Source organism: Argopecten irradians, chromosome 8, assembly GCF_041381155.1.
Source record: "Argopecten irradians isolate NY chromosome 8, Ai_NY, whole genome shotgun sequence".
NCBI classification, from domain to species: domain Eukaryota; kingdom Metazoa; phylum Mollusca; class Bivalvia; order Pectinida; family Pectinidae; genus Argopecten; species Argopecten irradians.
This window is the reverse complement of record NC_091141.1, coordinates 27,850,528-27,857,843: the sequence shown is the minus strand read 5'-3', so window position 1 is coordinate 27,857,843 and position 7,316 is coordinate 27,850,528. Positions and strand designations below refer to the sequence as shown.

At 38.5% G+C, this 7,316-nt stretch overlaps 1 protein-coding gene across 3 annotated transcripts in view; it reads left to right on the top strand.

Moving 5' to 3' along the window:
* Window positions 1-4,904: 4,904 nt before the first annotated feature.
* LOC138330034 (protein kinase C and casein kinase substrate in neurons protein 1-like) overlaps window positions 4,905-7,316 on the top strand; it is a 36,996-nt gene continuing 34,584 nt past the window's right edge. For all 3 annotated transcript variants that reach the window (XM_069277398.1, XM_069277399.1, XM_069277396.1), the window contains exon 1: window positions 4,905-5,009. The gene's annotated coding sequence lies outside the window, so the exon portion shown is untranslated. The remainder of the gene's footprint in view (window positions 5,010-7,316) is intronic.

The following is a 7,316-nucleotide window of genomic DNA, read 5'->3' as shown; positions in this document are numbered from 1 at the left end:
AATATCATGCGGTACTGTATCTGAAACGTAGCTTCCTCGCTCGTACCATAGACATTTTGGTGTAAAAAGTCATGTAAGAGTTGCATCCCTTGTTGTTGTTTCTCAACCGGTATTTGAATGTATACCACAGGGACCTGGCACGATTTTTAAACTAACAATATACATATATATATATTATAGTATGATACTATAATATATATGTATATTATTGGTTAAAAATTTTCGTGCCAGGTCCCTGTGATGTATACATATATAACCTAAGAATTCAATTTCACTTCTATTTTACGTTGATTAAATCTGTCATTAAACATAAGACTGTCGTATTGTATGAAGGTCCCATTAATGTTTATAATGAACTAATGTTATATGTAATATAGATTCTAACTAACATCAGAGGGAACGAAAACTAACATAATAATTTATATTGTACAAAAACAACAACAAACAAACAAACATGTACGGGCAGATACGCCCTGGGCCCCTGGGTCACACTTGAAAACGGGAGGATTCTGTATATATATGCTAGGGTCACACTTGAAAACGAGAGGAGTCTGTATAATGTGGGGATCACACTTGAAAGCGGGAGGTGTCTGTATATTACTAGGGTCATACTTGAAAACAGAAAGAGTCTGTTTATTAGGTCACATTTCTAAACGGATGAGGGTCAAAATTGAAAATGGGTTGAGTCTGTGCATTGTGGGGGTCAAACTTCACAACGGATGGGGTCTGTAATATGATATTATGGGGGTCACTCTTGAAAACCAAAACAGGACATTTGCTTAATGGTCACTGACAGATCATCCATGAAGCCTCTGTTGGTGGTAGTCGAATTCCCGATGACGTTGTCGGGCCTCTGCTTTCTCTGTCTGCTGTCTTGAAAATCAGGTTCATCCCCATCACGAACAGGATCACCGAAATGGTGCAGCCAGTGACGATCCCCTTCTCCAACGCCTGCCACGCTGTGGTCATATATCCCACTGTAAATAGGAGCTTGATGTTGCTGAAATAGCTCCTGATTATCCCCTTGACGTGGTCCGGGACGTGGCACCGAAATGGTGCAGCCAGTGACGATCCCCTTCTCCAACGCCTGCCACGCTGTGGTCATATATCCCACTGTAAATAGGAGCTTGATGTTGCTGAAATAGCTCCTGATTATCCCCTTGACGTGGTCCGGACGTGGCACCGAAATGGTGCAGCCAGTGACGATCCCCTTCTCCAACGCCTGCCACGCTGTGGTCATATATCCCACTGTAAATAGGAGCTTGATGTTGCTGAAATAGCTCCTGATTATCCCCTTGACGTGGTCCGGGATGTGGTAGTGCTACAACGCCTCATGAATCAATTGGTGTGGTATTGATCTATAGGCATTGGCGAGGTCCAGCCAGATGACAGTGAGGTCTCCGTGCTTGATCTTAGCTTCCCTGATGAGCTGGGTGATGGCACTCGTGTCTTCAACACACCCCGGGAATCCTGTAATCCCTCCTTTCTGCACAGATGAACCAATGTATTCATTTGCCGTCATATACGTTGTCATCCGTCTGGCGAGTATGGCAAAGAAGATCTTCCCCTCCACACTGAGTAAAGAAATCGTCCTGAATTGTGTGATGTTCTTAGAATCCTTCTCTTTCGGAACAAATATTCCCTCGGCTTTTTGCCAACTATCCGGTATCTTGACTTTCCTCCATATGACTTTAAAAGCCTCCACAGCCGTTTCAGGAATTTTGGACACATCTTGTAGACCTTGTATGGTATGCCGCTAGGTCCTGGTGCTGTTGCCGTCCGTGCCTTCCTGACCGCTTCTGTGATCTCCTTCAATGTTGGCTTCTTCGTATCATGTGGAATTAATGGTTCTTCAGAAAAGGGGATTCTGGAACACTCTCCTAGCGGTAAGTTCCTATTTGCATCAGAGTGATTCTCGTCCAGGTGTTCTTCAATCTTTTCTCTATTGGCCCCTAGCTTCCCCGATCTCACTCCCCCATGAAGTACCGACGAGAATTTGTTTCCTACAAATGCAGCCCTCTTCCTTGCTGCCTCTCGCCTCTTTTTCCTGGTGTTCTCAGCGTTCCGAAGGTATTTCATTTCATTTCATTTTCCTGAGGTCGTCTCACACCTGTTGCGAACCGATCCTCTCCATGTTGATCGACCTTCTGAACCGATTCCTTAAACATCTCGATCAGCTCCCGTCTAAGTTTGCTGAACTAGTAATCCTTTCTGTTCGGTTGGTGAGTATTACCTTGCCTTTTCTGCTTCTCTGTGACAAATCTTTCACATCCCAATGTGTACACAATTGTTGTCAAGGACTTTATTTTTCTCTCCACTCCACCTTGCAGTGTTGTCTCCAGCATGGTATCCAAGTCCTCGTCTAGTCGTTTCCATGTTCTTGTCCCTTATTCGAGGCCACATCACCTTTCTCCTCCTTTCGACTGTAGGTCCATCTGCTCTAGTCCCTCGACCATCTTCTCTCTCAATTGAACTCGCGGTGTCTCGCTGTGACGACACAGTAGCGGAGAGGTCCTCAGCACTTTGGTGTAAATCCTGGCTGGGAACCTCCTGCGTCTCACCAGATGGTATATCTGTGCGCTGCTGCCGTTTCTCCTTAGTTTGGCACTTCGCTTTCGACTGGTGGATCCGAAGATTTTTTCAGACTTTCTCACAGTGGCACTTGATCTCTACATCCATTCCAGTCAAAATCCGTTGGACGTCCTCTCGAGTCTTTCATCCTTTCCCCTCTCGGAGGGGAACATAGAGTCACAAACAAGTACCAAAACAAGACACATATCTAGTGGAGACAATGAATGAAGTTTAACTCTACCACCCTATTAGCGTTACTCAGGGGTTACTATCACTGACGTTATATCCATCCATGTCTAGACCGTCTGTGGTAAGGACGAAGTTCACGCCAACAAAATCACGATGCTTGCTGAAGCCGAAAGGACGCTTGAGCGTACAATTCCATGGGCTGTTATGTGAATTAAGTCTCAAATTGAAGTGATATAGTGTGAGAGTCATACTTGCTCTACATATTAATCTAGTACGTGGTCACCGGGGATCGTCCTGACTCTGAAATCCCTGTGATAAAAACTGTCATACAATGATGATGACTATACTATCTAGACTATACTATCACCCAACAGCAGCCTGGAAGGACTTTCTCAGCCTATTTATATACTTAGTTACCCATGGGAAAACAACATTAATTTACATGATTAACTTTGTCACATATCTCCCATGCATGCCAGACACACACACAAGAACAAAAATCTCCTTCCTTGTAATAATCTTTCAACTATCGTGGAAACTAGGTAAAAGTAGAAAATGTATATTTTAATAGAATAGAATATCTACACTATCCATTGTCCCGCACCATTATAGATAAATGGGTATAACAGGTATGCTAAAAGTAAAATATTTTCCCTAAAAAATAAATAAATTACATTTTCATTCGTGATATAGACATAAAGTGTGTCACCTTAATACAGATATGTATATAGTAATCATCTCATGTACTTCATGGAGCCCGGTCAGTTTTTAAAGTGTATTTTCAAATTCATGAAACATATTTGACATGTACAAAGAAGAGAAAAAAGAAAGACAACACAGTCGGTACCATTGTAAAAACTATTTAACGGTGACACACGGAAGCTGTTCTCACTTGTACAATGTCCATCACTCTAAATCTCTGGTTTTCACTACATTTGCGTACATCTAATATAAGTACGTATATTCGTTCTGACTTTGATTTCATTTTTGGAAAAAAAGGGCTTTTAAAGTGCCCACAACCTTTCTGTAGCAAAATATAAAGTTTTCTTAAAAACATTAAAATATGTAATATCAGAAAATATATACCGATGGCCAAAGATGAGGTTACAACACCAAACGTTATATATGCAAGATTTCCTGCGTAATTTATGATAACATTTCGCTGTTTTGCCGTCTGGCGCATTGATAGCCAACTACCGCACAGTATTTAGGACGACGACTGGAAACATAAGACAACCCCGCGTTATGAAAATTTACATTTTATTTATTCTTATCAAATTGTTCAGAATGTGCTGATACGTGTAGTGTTAACGGTAAGTTAATAACGTAAGCGACTCTACAACATTTTATCAATCTCGTTCTACATAACCATTATGAAAAATCACCTTAAAAGCCGTTTCGGAAAGGTAGTTGGTCTAAGTTTAAAAGGGGAATCTAAAACGATATATTGACAATATTGTAGACTCACAAAAGCTATTTGTTCGATGCTAATACAGCAGTTATCATCACCTTATGAACAATTTAATAAAAATATATGAAATCTTACTTTTTGTTTCGTGCTGTCGTCCCTATCACTGTGTATTATAAATAATTTGTAGTCGTCTATCACATATGCTCCAGACAGTAAATCAGCGAAATAAAAACAACAAAACAAATGCAAGATTTTCTGTGCTATGTTAGGCCATCGATATATATTTCCTGATGCAATGAAAACTGTACAGTATAAATTAAAGCAACTATATATTAGAACTATAATTTGGTATGTGTGTAAGATCAATTGTAAGAGTTATTTCCCTTTTTGGTGGTGTGTCGAGAGCATGCGAGTTAAATTGATTTACTAGTATGTAAACTTTTCATATGTATTTGTTAGAGTGTTTCTTGTAATCCTAATAAATCCTGTTTGTGGCAAAACTCATCAGGGTCATGTTTCTATGTTTACAAATTACTGTTTTATTTTTTTTATTCTCATGAAATATTTATTCTACACAAATGAAGAATAAAAAGAAGACTTGTTTCTAGATACGATAACTTTTACATAACTTTATCATCCATTAGTTAGTCTACTTGTTTTGCTTTCAATATGAATGAAACTCAGCTACAAAATGTGTTTTGCGTGGCCTAAACGTGATAATTTTATCATCCAATCAAATCGCTCGTTGCAACTTGACAGACTTATAGCCACACCCCTTCCAGATCAGCCATTTTGGAATCTCCGGAAGATAGTGGAAAGTCCTAGTGGAGTAACTTTGGTAAGTAAACCGGGGCTGTTTTCTTATTCCAAGCACTTTCTCTCGGATTTTAATAATAAAGCGGACCAAAAACGGATTAAAAGGACCGTGCAGCCCATTTTAACGTGTGCCAGATAAGTAAACCAACGGAAAACTTGTTTTCGTTGACGGTCCAGTGATTCTCCGTCCAAGTGTATTCAACCTGGAATCTAAAGAACGCCAACTTCCAACTTCATTTGTGGATGTATCCCTAATGTGTCATTTTTATCTCATAAATTCAGACGAGATCGTTTTATTTTCTATTCCGACACGTGTTTTACTGAAAGTAGTTCCTGTATGGTGTTGACAAGTGTATGACCTGGTCGGGATGTTTGACAGGTGTGAAGATTAGCACACCTGTCTTTTTTGGTCCGTAGGGTGTGTACGGGCGAACGTGGGTCACTTACCTGTGACTCCAGGGCCCTCATAGATTATTACCAATAAAATTATTACAAATAGACATATTAACTACTGTATTCTAGTCAACGTAATCTGTTCGCCTACCATTAGTCACTGCTAGTCTTCAATATGGACTTCAGTATTTTGTGGGGAAAGTTGGCAGCAGGTATTATAAATGAAGGCCTACGCCCTATTACAAGGGTGGAGGATAGGTTTACTGTTACTTACCAGTAAATTACCATCCTATTAACCAGGTTAAGTATTTGTCTTGCTCTGCTTGTATTGGGTCAGTTCTTTTGTATTTTTTTGTCTAGAAAACTATTGAAAGTAAACCTATATCACGGTTCAGTGAACTTACTATATCATACCATGGATAACTTACCTATAGAAAGTAGATCTTTCAAAGGTCATGACCTAGTGATCAATGGACTAGTGTAGTTGATATTAATCTAAATGATTTTACCTTCAGGCCCCATGTCATTTGTTTGTTTACATTCTACTACATGACAAATTGCAGTTTCTAACTGAATGTTACACACATTTCTGTTAAGTTCATATCATTATATATAATTATATAATGTAAAAAAAAATATTTTAATTGGTTAAAAAGAAAAATTAGTACCCATTGAATTTTAAAAAGGTATGTATATCTTAACTTAAATGCCTTCAAATTAATGTTTAAAATGTAAATGTAAAATAATTTAACTGATTTTATAGAGTACCAATTAAAACTTACTTGCTTAGCATTATCTTTCTGATTATTGTCTTAATTACCACACAGAGTATCATTATCACTATAACGCCATGTGACAAATTACCAATTAAAATGAATTTAGCTTCTGTACATAACTTTACTTACAGTACGTTGCTCACTAAGGAAATGTTATCTTTTCTCTCTTTTTCCTGACGTGTGTCACGATCCCTTGACTATGGCAGCTCACTTTTGGTCTTGAGTGCATGTGTAAGTGTTTTGGACACATGTATGCTTCAGCTTTAGTGAGATAGCTCATAAGAATGGAAAGATCCAATTTCTTTTATTATATTTATAGGGAGACAACACAAATGTAACACAACCTCCCAAATAAAAACATACAGACATTTGTACAACATATTTACTACATTGTACACAGACTAGGGAAAGAACTGTTGGAATGACCTAGCTGTTTGAACCTATATAATATAGTTTAGTTTGTTTGTTTGTTTGTTTTGATTAATTAACGTCCTATTAACAGCTATGGTCATGTAAGGACGGCCTCCCATGCATGCGGTGTGTTGCGTGTATGTTGTGCGAGGTGCGTGTTTTGGGAGACTGCAGTATATTTATGTTGTGTCTTCTTGTATAGTGATGTTTTTTATAGTGCATATATGAGCTCGACAAAGTGACAGGAACCATTGCCACTTGATTTGACTTTGGTGTGGCCGTGGCAGAAAGAGCCAAGGGCATAGAAGTGCATTAGAATAAAGAATAATGTTTAATTCAATCAGTCAACTAAGTATATATTATCTCAGTTTGATCTACTATATAGCTTTGCTACATACAGTAGAATTATATAATTTGGTCTCTCTTGATTAAATGATGAAAGTAAAAACTTAAGTTATCAAGGGTTGTGTTTCTCCGTCCCCATATCCTTTTTAAGCATATATAGAAAATTAAAAGGACCCCCCCCCCCCCACCTTTTTTTTGAAAGTCCATTCCAATAAGAGCTAGGACCCCATTTGTTTTGAGAAGGACCTCATTTATGAAACACCCATCAATGCTAACTCTGCTGATTATTTTAAGTGAAAAAGTGTAATATATTTTGTCTGGATTATTATATAATATGAATAGTGAAAGCCACTCCTGGAAGCTACTGGATTCTTGGTATACTAGTCATTAGATAACTATTGTAT